Here is an 18,230-nt window from a genome sequence, read left to right on the forward strand (position 1 = left end):
GTGGTCCGACCGATATATTGAACGCCACATGAGCAGGTAAGTAAATATATTACGTAAGTAGTACTGCACGTTAGAAAGGATTTGATGGCAAATGTAGTGCCTGTAGTAGTGGATGTGAAACTCGTGGCTCTATGTGTGATGTTATTACAACATTTGCATTTGTTCACACCACATCTAAAGCTTCCCAATGGTTTTGTGAGAAATGAATGATGGGCGGGTTTATTACTATTGGTAGTAGTATTAGTGTCCTTCAGTCTACTGGAAGCTAGGACATTTTTAAGTGAACGAGCCCTTCTAAAAGTGACCCCGGGATGGCTGGGTATTATATCCTTCAGGAAAGGGTCAGACATCAAGATATTCCAATGCTTGTTCAGAACACTCTTAATCTTTTTGTGATCCGAAGAATAAGTGGTAATAAAATTGACGCTGAAATCCTTGGGTTCATTCTTCAAATTTCCTTGCATCTGCTTCTTCTTTCCAGGCTGAAGACATTGTGTTTGGCTTAGGCTGACTGCCTTCTTCCGAGAATTCTTTATAAGGGAGGCTGGGTATTTTTTGGCAGCAAAGCGTTTGGCAAGAATTTGACTTTGAGTCCTGTAATCACTGCTCCTAGTGCAGTTCCTGCGGATTCTCCGGAACTGGCCAAAAGGTATGTTTTTCAGCCATTTTTGGGAATGGCCACTATCAAAGTGCAGATAACTATTGCTATCTACACTTTTAAAAAAGGTTTTTGTAAGTAATTGATTCTTCTCGTGGAATACAATAATATCTAAAAATTCAGCATGATTATGGAATATATTATGGGTAAATTCCAGACCCCAGGTGTTGCTATTAATATCATTGACAAAAGAAGTTAGTTCGGCCTCGGTGCCATCCCATATGATAAAAATATCATCTATGTACCTGCAATAATGTACACACTTAGTAAATAACGGATGTTGATACATTATCCCATTTTCAAAGGAACCCACAAATAGGTTCGCAAAGCTGGGTGCAAATGTGCCACCCATTGCAGTACCCTTATTTTGTTTGTATAGTTTATGATTAAACTGAAAAACATTATGTTGAAGTATAAATTGAATTGCATCCAAAATAAAGTCTTTTTGAGCCACTGGCATGCTTGAATCATTATTCAGGAATTCTCTAACAGCCTCACCACCCAGAGAGTGGTCTATTACAGTATATAATGAAGAGATATCCATAGTTAGGAACAGGTAGCTGTCATGCCATGAATTGGAGGTAATTTGTTCAATAAAATGTGAAGAATCGCGCGTATAAGATTTCAGGGCCTGGACATATTTCTGTAGGAAGATGTCAATGTATCTTGAAAGATCTGATGTGAGTGAATTAATTCCAGAAATAATGGGTCTACCAGGGGGTTTTGTAGTGTTTTTATGCACTTTTGGCAAATAATAAAAGGTTGCTAAAACTGGTTCGGTGTTATTCAGAAAATCATATTCAGATTTAGTAATCACCCCCAACTTTCTGCCCCTCTCAATCAATTGCGCGTATTCCTTCATATATTCAGGTAATGGGTTATTGGTAAGTGGGGTGTAAAACTGAGTATCTGATAATAGTCTATCAGCTTCAGCAAGGTAGTCATCACGATCTAAAATAACTATCCCTCCCCCTTTGTCTGCCGCTTTGAATATGATGGAGGTGTTGTTAGACAATATGTGGAGTGTTTGTTTTTCAATGGAGGACAGATTTTGGGGGGCATAGTTGGGAAGCGAGACCAGGGATTCGAGATCAGCCATAACCAACGCAGAGAAAGTCTCTAGGTAGCTCCCACGACTTTGAAGGGGATAGAAAACTGATTTGGGTTTTAGCCCACTATCAAGAGCGGGGGGATCTAGTGGAACTGCTGGAGACATGGTAGAAGGAGTAACATTAGTATTTAATTCCTTAATTTTGAAGTGTCTCTTTAACCCCTTGCCTCCGCAGCCTGTTTTGGCCTTAATGACCAGGCTCATTTTTCAAAATCTGACCTGTCTCACTTTATGCTCTTATAGCTCAGTGATGCTTTAACGTATGCTAGCGATTCTGAGATTGTTTTTTTGTCACATATGGCACTTTATATTAGTGGCAAAATTTGGTCACTACTTTGTGTGTTTTTTGTGAAAAACATCAAAATATCATGAAAAATTTGAAAATTTTGCATTTTATGAACTTCTGAAATTCTCTGCTTCTAAAAAAGGAAGTCATAGCACATAAATTAGTTACTAAATCACATTACCAATATGTCCTCTTTATTCTGGCATAATTTGGGAAACATATTTTACTTTTTTAGGCTGTTATGGGGCTTAGAAATTTATTAGCAAATTATCACATTTTGTGAAAGTTTCCAAAACTGATTTTTTTTTAGGGACCAGTTCTTTTTTTAAGTTGATTTAGGAGGCTTGTATGCTGTAAAACCCCATAAGTGACCCCATTTTGGAAACTAGACACCTTAAAGAATTAATCTAGGGGTATAATGAGCATTTTAACCCTACAGGGGCTGGAGGAAAGTATTCACAATTAGGCCTTAAAGAAATCGAAAATTTTAATTTTCCAATAATATATATGTTTAGATTAAAGTTTCTCCTTTCCAAAAGGAACATGAGAGAATCTGCACCCCACAATTTGTAACACAGGTTCTCTTGAGTACAACGGTACCTCATATGTGGGCGTAAACCACTGTATGGGCACACAGCGGGGCTCAGAAGGGAAGGAGCGCCAATTAGCATTTTCAGTTCAGATTTTGCTGAAGAAGTTTCTGAGCGCCAGGTGCGTTTGTAGTGCCCCTGTAGTGTCCGCAGAAGAGAACCCCCCCATAAGTCACCCCATTTTGGAAAGTGCACCCCTCAAAGAATTCATCTTGGGGTGTGGTGACCATTTTGACCCCACAGGTATTAGAGGAAAGTATTTAAAATTAGACAGTAAAAATGAAAAACTCGAATTTTTCCAATAATATGTTCGTTTAGTTTAAAATTTCTCAATTTCACAAGGAACATGAGAGAATCCGCACCCCAAAATTTGTAACGCAGGTTCTCCTGAGTACAACGGTACCCCATATGGGGGCATAAACCACTGTATGGGCACACAGGAGGGCTCAGAAGGAAGGGAGCGCCAATTAGCATTTTCAGTTCAGATTTTGCTGAAGAAGTTTCTGAGCGCCAGGTGCGTTTGTAGTGCCCCTGTAGTGTCCGCAGAAGAGAACCCCCCCATAAGTCACCCCATTTTGGAAAGTGCACCCCTCAAAGAATTCATCTTGGGGTGTGGTGACCATTTTGACCCCACAGGTATTAGAGGAAAGTATTCAAAATAAGACAGTAAAATTGAAAAACTTGAATTTTTCCAATAATATGTTTGTTTAGTTTGAAATTTCTCAATTTCACTAGGAACAGGGGAGAAGCTGCATGCCCAAATCTGTAACGCAGGTTCCCCTGAGTAGAACGGTACCGCATATGTGGGCATAAACCACTGTATGGGCACCCAGCCGGGCTCAGAAGGGAAGGAGCGCCAATTAGCATTTTCAGTGCAGATTTTTCCGAAGAAGTTTCTGAGCGCCAGGTGCGTTTGCTGAGCCCCTGTAGTGTCCGCAGAAGAGAACCCCCCCCAAAAGTCACCCCATTTAGGAAAGTACACCCCTCAAAGAATTCATCTTGGGGTGCAGTGAGCGGTTTGACCCAACAGGTATTAGAGGAAAGTATTCAACATAAGACAGTAAAAATGAAAAACTCGAATTTTTCCAATATATGTTCGTTTAGTTTAAAATTTCTCAATTTCACGATAAATGGGAGAAAAAATGTACCCCAAAATCTGTAACGCAGGTTCTCCTGAGTACAACGGTACCCCATATGTGGGCATAAACCACTGTATGGGCACACAGCGGGGCTCAGAAGGAAGGGAGCGCCAATTTGCTGGAGCAAAACCGCAGCTAGTAATGGTTATTAGAATAGCGCAGTTACTAAAATACAAAAAAAAAATTAGATTACAGGTAATGTGGGGTGGTTACGGGCAACCAGGGGTGGTTATGGGCAACCTGAGGTGGTTACAGACCATCTGGGGTGGTTACGGACAACGTGGGGTGGTTACGGGCAACGTGGGGTGGTTACGGATAAACTGAAGTGCTTATAGGTAATCTGGGATGGGAACCTGTAACGTGCGGTGGTCGGGGGCAACGTGCGGTGGTCGGAGGCAACGTGTGGTGGTCGGAGGCAACGTGTGGTGGTCGGGGGCAACGTGTGGTGGTCGGGGGCAACGTGCGGTGGTCGGGGGCAACGTGCGGTGGTCGGGGGCAACGTGCGGTGGTCGGGGGCAACGTGCGGTGGTCGGGGGCAACGTGCGGTGGTCGGGGGCAACGTGCGGTGGTCGGGGGCAACGTGCGGTGGTCGGGGGCAACGTGCGGTGGTCGGGGGCAACGTGCGGTGGTCGGAGGCAACGTGCGGTGGTCAGAGGCAACGTGCGGTGGTCAGAGGCAACGTGCGGTGGTCAGAGGCAATCTGGGGGGAATTACATGTGATTAGGGGCAACCTAGGGGGGTTACAGACAATCTGCGGTGGTTACGGGCAACATGGGGTGGTTACGGATAAACGGAAGTGCTTATAGGTAATCAGGGGTGGGTACATGTAATTTTGGGTGGTTACGGCAATCTGGAGGGGGTCACTGGCAACGTGTGTGAGTTAGAGGCAACGTGCAGTGGTTACAGGCAACGTGCGGTGGTTATGGGCAACGTGCGGTGGTTATGGGCAACGTGCGGTGGTTAGTGGCAACGTGCGGTGGTTAGTGGCAACGTGCGGTGGTTTTGGGCAACGTGCGGTGGTTATGGGCAACGTGCGGTGGTTAGTGGCAACGTGCGGTGGTTATGGGCAATGTGCGGTGGTTATGGGCAACGTGCGGTGGTTATGGGCAACGTGCGGTGGTTAGGGGTAATCTGGGAGTAAACTGCAATTATTACCATAATAAAAAGTGTGTGTTTTATTTTTTTGTATGTTTTTCACTTTTTGTACTTTATACATTAATTATCACTGTATTACTATGGTTACTGTGATATTTTCTATCACAGTAATCATAGTTCAGTGACAGAGACCAAATTGGTCTCTGTCACTTTAAATTTTCAGAGCTAACTGCTTCTGGAGCGCATGCGCAGGAGGAGGACGGAGCTCCGTGGATCAGGTAACGTATGTGGGGAAGGGGGGGTGACTGGGGGACGGGGGTGACTGGGGGGGTGGGGGGGCGACTTGGGGGGGGGCACAGTGACAGTTTTTATCCCCTGTCACCAATGATTTATGGTGACAGGGGATAAAAAGTGCCGGGCAGCACTGGGAACAGGCGATCGGCGGTATATAGTATATACCGCCGATCGCCTGCTCCGGGACCACACGGGGGGGTCCCCGATCACTGCCCCATGCTCTCCGCTACCTCCGGTGGCGGAGAGCATGGGGCTTTGATCATTATTTTATATCCATCCCTGCGAACAAACATCGCAGGGATGGGGGCGGCCATCTTGGATCTGATGGCCGCCCGGGTACGGGGATCTGGGGTCTGATCAGGGGGGCTGATCTGGGGTCTGAGGGGACATTTTTCATCTCCCCCCACCGTGGATTCACGGTGGGGGGAGATGAAAGCTATCGGCGGCGCGGGTAATGCCCGGTACCGTCGGATCGCCGCTAAAGAGGTAGTAGCGGCGATCCGCCGGTATCGGAGGACGAGGGGAGGTGGGCCGGGGGACACACTGTTAGTGGCGGTGGGGGGAGGCAGCGTTCTGCAGCCTCCCCCCGCCGCCCGATCGGCGGGGGACACTGAATCTCCCCATAGACGCTGCGGTCGCATTGACCGCGGCGTTTATGGGGTTAACTGCCCGGGGGGGAGCGCGGCTCCCCTCCGGGCAGTGGCAGCAGGAGGATGCTGTGTGACACAGCCTCCTCCTGCTGCCCGATCTCACCCAGGGACAGAGGGGGGAGGCAGGGAAAGCATGACGTCCAGGGACGTCATGATGCATTCTGCCACTGCTTTTCATGACGTCCCTGGACGTCATATTGGGGGAAAGGGTTAATGTTAATTTTCTCACATAGGTGTTAAGATCAAGAAATAACTCAAAATCATTGCTCCTAGACGTAGGACAGAAATTCAGGCCCCTCTCTAGAATGCTTGTTTCTATAGGATTTAGATTATATTTAGACAAATTAACTTTTTCTATAGGACTAGAAGATGTAGATGATGTCACATTTCTTGCTTGTTTCTTTTGTCTCTTACGTCGATTGAGTAACCCTCCTCTGGATCCTCTCTTTCTTTTCTTTTTCCGCTTAGTGGTGGTGCCCAGTGTACAGTCTCTGATGTTTGTATTAGCTGGGAGGCGGAACCTGAGGGGGAAGGCCTAAAAAAGACACATTGTCTAAGAGGGTGAAATTGGTATCATGAATGGTGCGGTTGTCAGGCGGATGGAGCCTCGACACATTTAGGGGAGTATAAAAAATCGGTTCCGCATCCTGGTTGGTGATAATATTGGCAGTAGGATGTATAGTAAGTAAAGAATCTTCAAGGAAAGAATCTTCCTCGAACCGCCCAGAGGGAAGTGAAGGGGGCAGATGTGATCCCTGTGGAAGGGCATCTAGAATTTCCTGAGGAATGGAATCGTGAGGAATGGAATGAATGGAAGTATTGCATGTGGTGTTGTGTATGACAAGAGGGGCCACTATTGGGTCAGGAGCTGAGGTACCATGGGAGTGAATGGGAGCTGTGCGGGAAATCCGAGGCTTGGGTATAGGCCGAGACTTGGATCCCAGACGAGGTCTCGGCAATGGCTTCTGATGTGACCGTGGGGGTACAGCTGGGGCAGAACCTATGGTGTGCGATGATCGGGGATTGCCTCGCGGGTAGAAGCGGTCTCTGGAGGGGCCTGATTTACTGGAGTGGCTTTGAGGACGCGGAGCCGAACCTTGATGGGTAAAGGTACGGGTATTGCGTGAGGTGGATGCTGTATGTAATTTCTGATGATGAGTGCCCGTATCCCTTACATTCTCAGATTTGAGCCAGAATTTAACATTGTCAGTATTAAAGTCTTTCCGGTCTCTTTCTAATTTAGAGACTTTCTTATCAAGTACATCTCTCTCAAATGCTTTGATTTTTGTGTTGATGTTTGAGTCCCATCGATGAAATTCAGATAAATGATTGAAATCCCCAAGTTTTAATAGACAGGAATCAATTTTTTCTGCAAAAGTGGTAACAAGTGCTTCTCTTTTGGAAACCAAAATGTTCATGATAGTGTTGGAGCATGTGGTGAGCGCAGCCTCCCAACTATTAACAAAATCACTATCATCTCCAAAAGTGGCACATGGCCTCAATCTAAGTCCTCTGGGGATGATATTTTCTGGAAAAAACAGTCAAGTTGATGTAGAATCTCAGACTTACTGAATTTCTCTAGTTCATGAAAGATGCTTTTCATTTCAGAGAGTTGTATTTCATTATCTGCAGATTGTTGCTGAGCTGTAGTTGTCTGGACAGCATGTGTCCTCCCAATTCTGTTACTGAAGAGAAGGTTGCGTTGCGATAGACGTTCCTCCTTATATTCCATGCCTCTGGATAAACGAGTCGCCATCAGCCAAAAGAAGCAATCAGGACAGCTTCCAATGGTAGGGGGATCACCTTGTGGGGTCCCCAAATTAGAACTGAAAATAAAGACAAAAAGAGGCACAGGCGCCTCGTGTGATACCAGAGGTAAACGTGGAGAGAGTAGGGGTGGTACAGGACTGCAAAAGCTGGTGGTACCTCTAAACGGGATGCTCCCAGGGGGGGGCCCGTGTGTAAACAAGAGTAAAAAGAAAGAACCCTCTGGGCGGTTCGAGGAAGATTCTTTCCTTGAAGATTCTTTACTTACTATACATCCTACTGCCGATATTATCACCAACCAGGATGCGGAACCGATTTTTTATACTCCCCTAAATGTGTCGAGGCTCCATGCGCCTGACAACCACACCATTCATGATACCAATCTCACCCTCTTAGACAATGTGTCTTTTTTAGGCCTTCCCCCTCAGGTTCCGCCTCCCAGCTAATACAAACATCAGAGACTGTACACTGGGCACCACCACTAAGCGGAAAAAGAAAAGAAAGAAAGGATCCAGAGGAGGGTTACTCAATCGACGTAAGAGACAAAAGAAACAAGCAAGAAATGTGACATCATCTACATCTTCTAGTCCTATAGAAAAAGTTAATTTGTCTAAATATAATCTAAATCCTATAGAAACAAGCATTCTAGAGAGGGGCCTGAATTTCTGTCCTACGTCTAGGAGCAATGATTTTGAGTTATTTCTTGATCTTAACACCTATGTGAGAAAATTAACATTAAAGAGACACTTCAAAATTAAGGAATTAAATACTAATGTTACTCCTTCTACCATGTCTCCAGCAGTTCCACTAGATCCCCCCGCTCTTGATAGTGGGCTAAAACCCAAATCAGTTTTCTATCCCCTTCAAAGTCGTGGGAGCTACCTAGAGACTTTCTCTGCGTTGGTTATGGCTGATCTCGAATCCCTGGTCTCGCTTCCCAACTATGCCCCCCAAAATCTGTCCTCCATTGAAAAACAAACACTCCACATATTGTCTAACAACACCTCCATCATATTCAAAGCGGCAGACAAAGGGGGAGGGATAGTTATTTTAGATCGTGATGACTACCTTGCTGAAGCTGATAGACTATTATCAGATACTCAGTTTTACACCCCACTTACCAATAACCCATTACCTGAATATATGAAGGAATACGCGCAATTGATTGAGAGGGGCAGAAAGTTGGGGGTGATTACTAAATCTGAATATGATTTTCTGAATAACACCGAACCAGTTTTAGCAACCTTTTATTATTTGCCAAAAGTGCATAAAAACACTACAAAACCCCCTGGTAGACCCATTATTTCTGGAATTAATTCACTCACATCAGATCTTTCAAGATACATTGACATCTTCCTACAGAAATATGTCCAGGCCCTGAAATCTTATACGCGCGATTCTTCACATTTTATTGAACAAATTACCTCCAATTCATGGCATGACAGCTACCTGTTCCTAACTATGGATATCTCTTCATTATATACTGTAATAGACCACTCTCTGGGTGGTGAGGCTGTTAGAGAATTCCTGAATAATGATTCAAGCATGCCAGTGGCTCAAAAAGACTTTATTTTGGATGCAATTCAATTTATACTTCAACATAATGTTTTTCAGTTTAATCATAAACTATACAACAAAATAAGGGTACTGCAATGGGTGGCACATTTGCACCCAGCTTTGCGAACCTATTTGTGGGTTCCTTTGAAAATGGGATAATGTATCAACATCCGTTATTTACTAAGTGTGTACATTATTGCAGGTACATAGATGATATTTTTATCATATGGGATGGCACCGAGGCCGAACTAACTTCTTTTGTCAATGATATTAATAGCAACACCTGGGGTCTGGAATGTACCCATAATATATTCCATAATCATGCTGAATTTTTAGATATTATTGTATTCCACAAGAAGAATCAATTACTTACAAAAACCTTTTTTAAAAGTGTAGATAGCAATAGTTATCTGCACTTTGATAGTGGCCATTCCCAAAAATGGCTGAAAAACATACCTTTTGGCCAGTTCCGGAGAATCCGCAGGAACTGCACTAGGAGCAGTGATTACAGGACTCAAAGTCAAATTCTTGCCAAACGCTTTGCTGCCAAAAAATACCCAGCCTCCCTTATAAAGAATTCTCGGAAGAAGGCAGTCAGCCTAAGCCAAACACAATGTCTTCAGCCTGGAAAGGAGAAGCAGATGCAAGGAAATTTGAAGAATGAACCCAAGGATTTCAGCGTCAATTTTATTACCACTTATTCTTCGGATCACAAAAAGATTAAGAGTGTTCTGAACAAGCATTGGAATATCTTGATGTCTGACCCTTTCCTGAAGGATATAATACCCAGCCATCCCGGGGTCACTTTTAGAAGGGCTCGTTCACTTAAAAATGTCCTAGCTTCCAGTAGACTGAAGGACACTAATACTACTACCAATAGTAATAAACCCGCCCATCATTCATTTCTCACAAAACCATTGGGAAGCTTTAGATGTGGTGTGAACAAATGCAAATGTTGTAATAACATCACACATAGAGCCACGAGTTTCACATCCACTACTACAGGCACTACATTTGCCATCAAATCCTTTCTAACGTGCAGTACTACTTACGTAATATATTTACTTACCTGCTCATGTGGCGTTCAATATATCGGTCGGACCACTCAAGCTCTTCGCACTAGGATGAACCAGCATAGGTCCAACGTGGAAAGAGGGTTCCTTCTCCATAGTGTATCCCGCCATGCCATTTCTTGTAATAATTGTAATTTTTCTTCCTTTAACATCACTCCCATCGAGCACATTCCAATGGGGGCCAGAGATTTCAGAAATTACGCAGACGAGAAAATTTCTGGATATTCAAATTGAAGACATTAGTACCACAGGGCCTCAACGAGTACATTGAGAATGTCCACAAATGAAATAGAATATATGATTTATTTATTTTATTTTTTTAATTTTCTTTGCATATATTTTTCTATATATATTTATTTTTTAACATATCTATTTTTTAACATATATCTATAACACCTATGGGTCTAATCATACATTTACTCCTTTTTTTTTTTTTTTGCCATAAATTTATACATACATTTTCTATTTTTTATTATCTATTAATATTTGATACTTAGTGACATATTTATGTCCTTTTATCTTACACACACTAACAGCATGTATCTATTGCTATATGCTTTTTTCATCCTCACATCATGGTTATTGAGATATGAGGTTGTTTTTATTATCTTGACTTCATTCATTTTATTTTATTTTATTTCACTTTAGATCGTCATAACCATTATAACTCATACTGAAATCATAATTCATACCAGCTTGGAAACTTTGGTGTTCTGAGAGCCCACCCCTTTTGTACTGCATGATGGCTGTATGGGGATTTCCCTGTCAGCCAGTCCACTATCTCATATATATATATATATATATATATATATATATATATATATATATGTGTGTTTGTATATACGCTAGTGCTGTGCTTTATATAGTAGTTCTATATCTTTTATATTTGAATATGTATTAACCTATGTTTTGCTTTCTTTCCTCCCCCCGCCCCCTGGGCGGGTGTGGTGGGTTTTACCATGTCTTTTAAACCACACTGTTTCCATGAGTTCACTATGCACTTTGGTTCTGAGGAAGGGAGGATACTCTCCCGAAACATGTTAACGTTGTGCAACCAAATAAACAAGTTTTTCTTCATTCGCCTGGTGAATTGGATTTTCTGGCAGTGACAGCGCTGGTAATGATACCATTTTTTTGGATTTTTCTTTTTACTATTGGGTTCAGCTTAAAGAGGATGTACCTGGTGGTACATCCTCTTTAACGTAAGCTTAAGTGGTCCTTAACTCTGATACCACTACAGTACTATATAAGCAGCTTCTACCCTCAACTACCATTTACCTTCCTCTTCCTTTCTGGGTTGTAATTCCAAATGGGCAGGGTCTTCTTTATTCCAGTAATCCATTTAGTTCAAGCTTATGTTATGTACACGTATATATATATATATATATATATATATATATATATATATATATGAAATAAGCCCTTGAATTAATGGAGCTTTAAAAAAATTTTATACCCGAAGAATAATAATAATATCTACAAATATACTTTATTTTTTATGTATTATTGGCAAACCAATAAACTTTCAACTATAATAAGGATGATGATCTATAGGCTTTGTTCACACAACACCAAAAAAAGGAGAAAAGGCGTCCGCCTTTTATATTAACAAAGACGTCCGTTATTGGTGCGATGTAATTGACTTCAGTGCAATGCATTGAAGTCAATGGAATGAGGCATGTCCAATGCACACAGTGTATATAATGATGGACGTTGTCTGCGCCAATATGAAAATAATGATCTTGTCAATTATTTTCGGATGTTTTTTGCAAACAGCGGACGTTATTTTTTTAGTTGTTTTTTTTTCCCACCGTCCTTTCACCATTTTTACTATTAAATTCAATAGACTTTTCAATTTAAGACACACCCAAAGGGCAATTAGTCCACCTGACCTAGAATGATGTACCAACAGCCATTAGCGGCGGAATGACAGACTTAATTTTTTCTTTTCAAAAATGGAGATGAAAAAATGTTGTGTGAACATAAATTGAAATTATCACCATGACTTAATATCTTCGACTATCTCTTCTGTAAGTCATCTTGGTTGGCTGCATTTTTAATAAAAATTCATGTAAAACAAGGATTTACATTGTATTTCTCTTTTTTTGTTTTTCAACTGGATGGGGCCCAATTATACGAAACTGCATCTAAGTGTCTTTTGTTTTTCCAGTTGGACCAAAATTTAGCAATTTTCAAGCTTACTTCTTATTTGGAGGATAATAGCTTAATTAAGGGTCCGTTTACACAGAAAGATTATCTGACAGAGATTTGAAGCCAAAGCCAGGAACGGATTATAAACAGAGATCAGGTCATAAAGGAAAGCCTGAGATTTCTCCTCTTTTCAAATCCATTCCTGGCTTTGGCTTCAAATCTTTGGCAGATAATCTGTCAGATAATCTTTCTGTGTAAACGGACCCTAATGCTAAATTTACACGAGGCGATTATTGGCCCGATCGTAGGATTAACGATTTCAAAGTAACGATTTTTTTTAATAACGATTAGCGTTTAGATGGTACGATATATCGTACGGAAAAATCGTTTTGCGATCGTGCGCCCGCAGCCCGCCCCCCCGCTCAATAGCAGCCCCCTGCGCCGCCCCGATCGCCACCCCCGCCGCCGCTCCGATGGGCCCCCCGCTGCCGCTCCGTTCGTCCCCCCGCCGCCGCTCCGATCGCATCCCCCCCCCGCCGCCGCACCGATCGCCCCCCCCCCCCCCCGCGCCGCCGCTGCTCCGATCGGCCCCCCCACCCCGGTCATGAGCATACGTTACCTGCTCCGCGCAGCAGGTCTTCGGACATCCCCGGCTCCCCTCTTCAGCGCACTGATTGGCTGAAGATATGAGCCGGGAATTTCAAACGGCTCCCCTTCAGCCAATCAGTGCTGCCTTGCATTGATTGGCTGAAGAGATGAGCCGGGAATTTCAAACGGCTCCCCTTCAGCCATTCAGTGCTGAAGAGGCCCCCCCGCTCATCCGCAGCCCCCTGCGCCGGCTCGATCGCCACCCCCGCCGCCGCTCTGATCGACACCCCCGCCGCCTCGATCGGGGGTGTCGATCAGAGCGGCGGCGGCGGGGGTGGCGATCGAGCCGGCACAGGGGGCTGCAGATGAGCGGGGGGCCTCTTCAGCACTGAATGGCTGAAGGGGAGCCGTTTGAAATTCCCGGCTCATCTCTTCAGCCAATCAATGCAAGGCAGCACTGATTGGCTGAAGGGGAGCCGTTTGAAATTCCCGGCTCATCTCTTCAGCCAATCAATGCAAGGCAGCACTGATTGGCTGAAGGGGAGCCGTTTGAAATTCCCGACTCACATCTTCAGCCAATCAGTGCGCTGAAGAGGGGAGCCGGGGATGTCCGAAGACCTGCTGCGCGGAGCAGGTAACGTATGCTCATGACCGTGGCGGTCGATCAGAGCAGCGGCGGCAGGGGGGCGATCGGGGTGGCGATCGAGCCGGCGCAGGGGGCTGCGGATGAGCGGGGGGCCGGGCTGTGAGCGGGGGGCCGGGCGGCGGGCGGGGCTGCGGACGGCCGGACTATCACGCGACGACTGTTTACACGGAACGATCGGCGATTTTTTTGCGATCGGCGAACGATGATTTATGAACATTTTAAAAGATCAAAATGAACGATTTTTGATCGTTCGCCGCGTTTACACGTATGATTATCGTTCGAATTCGGTCGTTATCGCGAAAATTCGCCTGATAATCGTTTCATGTAAACGTAGCATAACGCTGAAGAGGAGCACTGATTGGCTGAAGAGGAGCCGTTTGAAATTCCCGGCTCATCTCTTCAGCCAATCAGTGCGCTGAAGAGGGGAGCCGGGGATGTCGGAAGACCTGCTGCGCGGAGCAGGAAACGTATGCTCTTGGCCGCGGCGGTGGGGGCGATCGGAGCGGCGGCGGCGATCGGAGCGGGGGGGCGATCGGAGCGGCGGGGGTGGCGATCAGGACGGCGGCGGGGGGGCGATTGGAGCGACGGGGGTGGTGATTGGGGCGGCGCAGGGGGCTGCGCTTGAGCGGGGGGGCGGGCTGCGGGCGGGCCGGGCTGCAGGCGCACGATCGCAAAGCGATTTTTCTGTACGATATATCGTACCGTCTAAACGATGATCGTTATGAAAAAAAAACGTTACTTCGAAATCGTTAATCGTACGATCGGGCCAATAATCGCCTCGTGTAAACTTAGCATTAGAGGAAGTAATAGTTTATCCTGAGGCAAAACCATCCTATGAACATAGTGTGAAGCTGAACCTTAGAGGGCAGCAATAGTGGAGGAAGACATGGCAGCACTCACCAACTGAGGATGCTTTATTTAGACATTATAGCTGGGCATACACGTGGGTCCCACAGAGAGCAACGTCCGGAAGCTGGAAGAAGTGTTGTAATGCGAAACAGAAATTGCTCTTTGTGGTACACATGTGTATGCCCAGCTATCGTGTCTGAATAAAGCATCATTTTACTTTAGCTGGTGAGTGTCCCCACTTTTTTCTACACTATTGCTAGAATTATTGTTTACCACTGAACAAAGTCCAAGATTACCTCCAAGTAGTGACAATATTGGGATCCAGTTATTTTCAGGGAAACACGGTACATGTAACCCATTACCCAAGTTTGAAAGCACACAAGAAACTTCAGCCTTATATCCACAGGTAACGCTGACTGTATAAGTTACGCTTTAGTTGTTACTTTTTTTTTTTTGAGTATGAGGCTTGTATTTATTTGCAATGCAGTTTTATTTTTATTTTATTATTTCAAATAAATCTTGCAAATTCTTCTTGTATTCTTCATCAGGGTTTGGACATGAGGCTAAAATGTGCCCATGATTTTACAATATGCATGGTAAATACCTTAGCTTTATTACTGGCATTCACTTATCAGTGCTAGGTTGCCATCACACACAGCATTTTTGTTTTTCTTAAATGTTTTTGGAAAACTGCCACTGCTGTTTTTGAGCCAAATCTACAAGTGGATTTAAAAGGAATGGGAAATATAAAGGAAGAGCTTATTCTTCTTCATCCTGCTGAAGACACTCAAAAACAGCAGCCAAAGGGGGAGATTTATGAAAGGGTGTAAATATACACCTGGTGTAAACTGCCCACAGCAACCAATCACAGCTCCTCTTATATTTTACCAGAGCTGAAAGCTGAGCTGTGATTGGTTGCTGTGGGCAGTTTACACCAGGTGTATATTTACACCCTTTCATAAATCTCCCCCAAAATGTTTAATCAGGGTACACATTCTGATGCCAAAAACAATATACTATAGCCAGAAAAAAAGAGAGAAGGGGTAAATATAAAAGGCATCACATATCCTGGTTTCATCATATAAAATCCATTTTTACTAAAATCTTTAACTTCTATATACATCGTGTATCCTGTCTACAGAAAGAAGGACAATATTAGTGGTTAATACCTGCAATGGCAGCACATCAGTCCATTTATCATCTTACTCTATCTGATATATAGTATATATAGTTATGGGTCAACCCCAGATATCCTAGTATACTGTAATACAAATCCCGATGCTTAAAACCCTCAAATAATAAAACTTGCTGAAGCATCAAAGGGCCAAACAGACTTTCACCATCCTCTTCCCGACGCACATCGCAGGCCCTGCGGCCACATTCCTCAGGGATTATGCAGCAGACTTTCACAAGTGACCTTATATAACTGAATATTGATTACAATGTAGGACAAGTATCACAGAAGGGGGGTGTCTTTCCGCACATGAGGATGGATGCATGAGTCTCTGACTCCCGCTGGCATTGGTAAAAAAAAAAAAAAAGCACAAATCACCCTCTTCACAGTGCCCACAGCGCTTCATCAGGAGAACGAAGCACAGAAGTGCGAAACACGTTTCAGTCAGTCCTAGGGTTCCCAGGGATACTGGTGGAGTAAGGAAACAGTATTAATGTCTTCTAAAATATTTTCTTATCAACAGTGATAATGTGTTCTTAAATATTCTCTTTTTTGCTCAAAAAAAAAAAAAAATTTGAACTCTCTTTACCTTTTGTTTCTTTTTTTTCTTGCTTTTTTAGTGCTTCTTTTGCTTTGTTCTCCTTTCTGTGATGTTGGAGGAAAGTCTATAAGTAGTCACAGATATGCATGAAGCACCTTAATTACTCTATATGCATTTTTTTGTGTAGCCAGCAGATGGAGCCAGAGTACTATGTAATCTAATACTCTTTTCTGTTATGACACCACACACTAGTGTGTAACCAGTGTGGCATGGCTTTTTTTTTTAGGGTGTTATTACACAGGCCGAGGGGGGCCCGATAATAACTGTAAACGAGCGCCGATCTGCTAGATCAGAGCTCATTTACTCTGCCTATTCCACGGCCCGATTATCGTTTAACAAGGGCTGCATGGACATTGTTAAAAATGTCCTTGCAGCCCTTGCTTACTTTATACATTACCTGTCCAGGCTGCAGGGCTCCTCTTGCGGTCTTCTTCTCCTCGGGTCCTGCACACTCCTGCTTCAGAGCGGCCTGTCTCAGCCATAATCACAAAGTACATAATAGATGCATAAACATAATAAATAATTTACATGATGCCCGTCCATCAATCCATAATAAATACATGGACATACTAGAAAATAAATATCCATCAGGACACATCGTATATTGGTTAGTCATTTTTCATCAATGTATTTTTCATATAAAACACATGAAAAAAAAAGAGAAGGGAACGAAACGAAACGAAATCCTATGAGAAGATATATTTAAGCAATCCAGATATATATAGCAATCCAGGCAAGACAATACTTACAAGGATGAAAAATTATATAAACATCCCAAACATGTCGGGTTCCGATGCCTGTACATGATATGATGTAATGCGGAGAAGGATATGTACATATAATAGTGCAATAAAGATATGAATAGGAGAAAAGTTTAATAGATATACAATACATTAGATCTGAAATTCATTCCCCTCGGGTGTCTGGTATCCATATCCAGTATCCAGAATGTTTCCTGTTACACAACGTCTGCTGCCAATTTCCACCCCTGACATTTTTACTAACTGGTTCAATGCCAGAAAATGTGAAGTATTCTAAATTACCGTCATGACATTCAATAAAATGTTTTGCTGCTCCTGATGTTTTTAGAACCTTATATTTGATATGGTGGAGATGCTCTGCCATCCCAATTTTTAGTTTTCGAATTTGACAACCTATATAGTTAGGATTACATTGTTTACATCTAATAGAACAAACAATATGATGCGTATCACAATTAATAAAAGACTGAATCCTATAGGGAGTCGGTCTCTGTGGATTTAGAAAAGATTGGGTTCTAGTTCCATAAGGACAAACATTACGTTGGTGGCCTCCACGCGGGAAGAAGCCATGTTTTTATTCCGTTTTAAGACAGTAGGTGAAATTACTGTATATTGCTGATAGATGTCCCTCTTCTAGTACCACTCCACAACCCTCCCTAAGAAGACCCTGGAGGACGTTATCCAGAAACAAAATCGGTAAGTTCTTCATAAATAAAAATTCTAATATCATTAAATTGTTTGTGTGTGGAGTGGAGAAGACTGGGATAGAATCGGAAATTATGTTATTATTTTGTAGCTTATGAGCGGATTTTTCCTGAGAAAGTAAATCTCTGTAATTTTTGTTATAAGCTATACCAATCAACGAAGAAACAAAGATAGGAGCACTCTTCTTACTGCAACCACAAGTGATTTATTCAGCCGGCTAGCTGGTCATCGGATGCAGACAGATAACAGGCAACAGCTGTTTCACACGACGCAGCGTGCTTCGTCACAGCCCAAACGTTATCACATAACCCTCCCCCTTATATAAAAAACACACAAGTATCCATTACCATAAAAACATTATTTGCATATATTTACATATGGGCTGTGACGAAGAACGCTGCGTCGTGTGAAACAGCTGTTGCCTGTTATCTGTCTGCATCCGATGACCAGCTAGCCGGCTGAATAAATCACTTTTGGTTGCAGTAAGAAGAGTGCTCCTATCTTTGTTTCTTCATTGATTGTTATACAAGACTAT

The sequence above is a fragment of the Dendropsophus ebraccatus genome, chromosome 1, assembly GCF_027789765.1.
Source record: "Dendropsophus ebraccatus isolate aDenEbr1 chromosome 1, aDenEbr1.pat, whole genome shotgun sequence".
Lineage (NCBI taxonomy): Eukaryota > Metazoa > Chordata > Amphibia > Anura > Hylidae > Dendropsophus > Dendropsophus ebraccatus.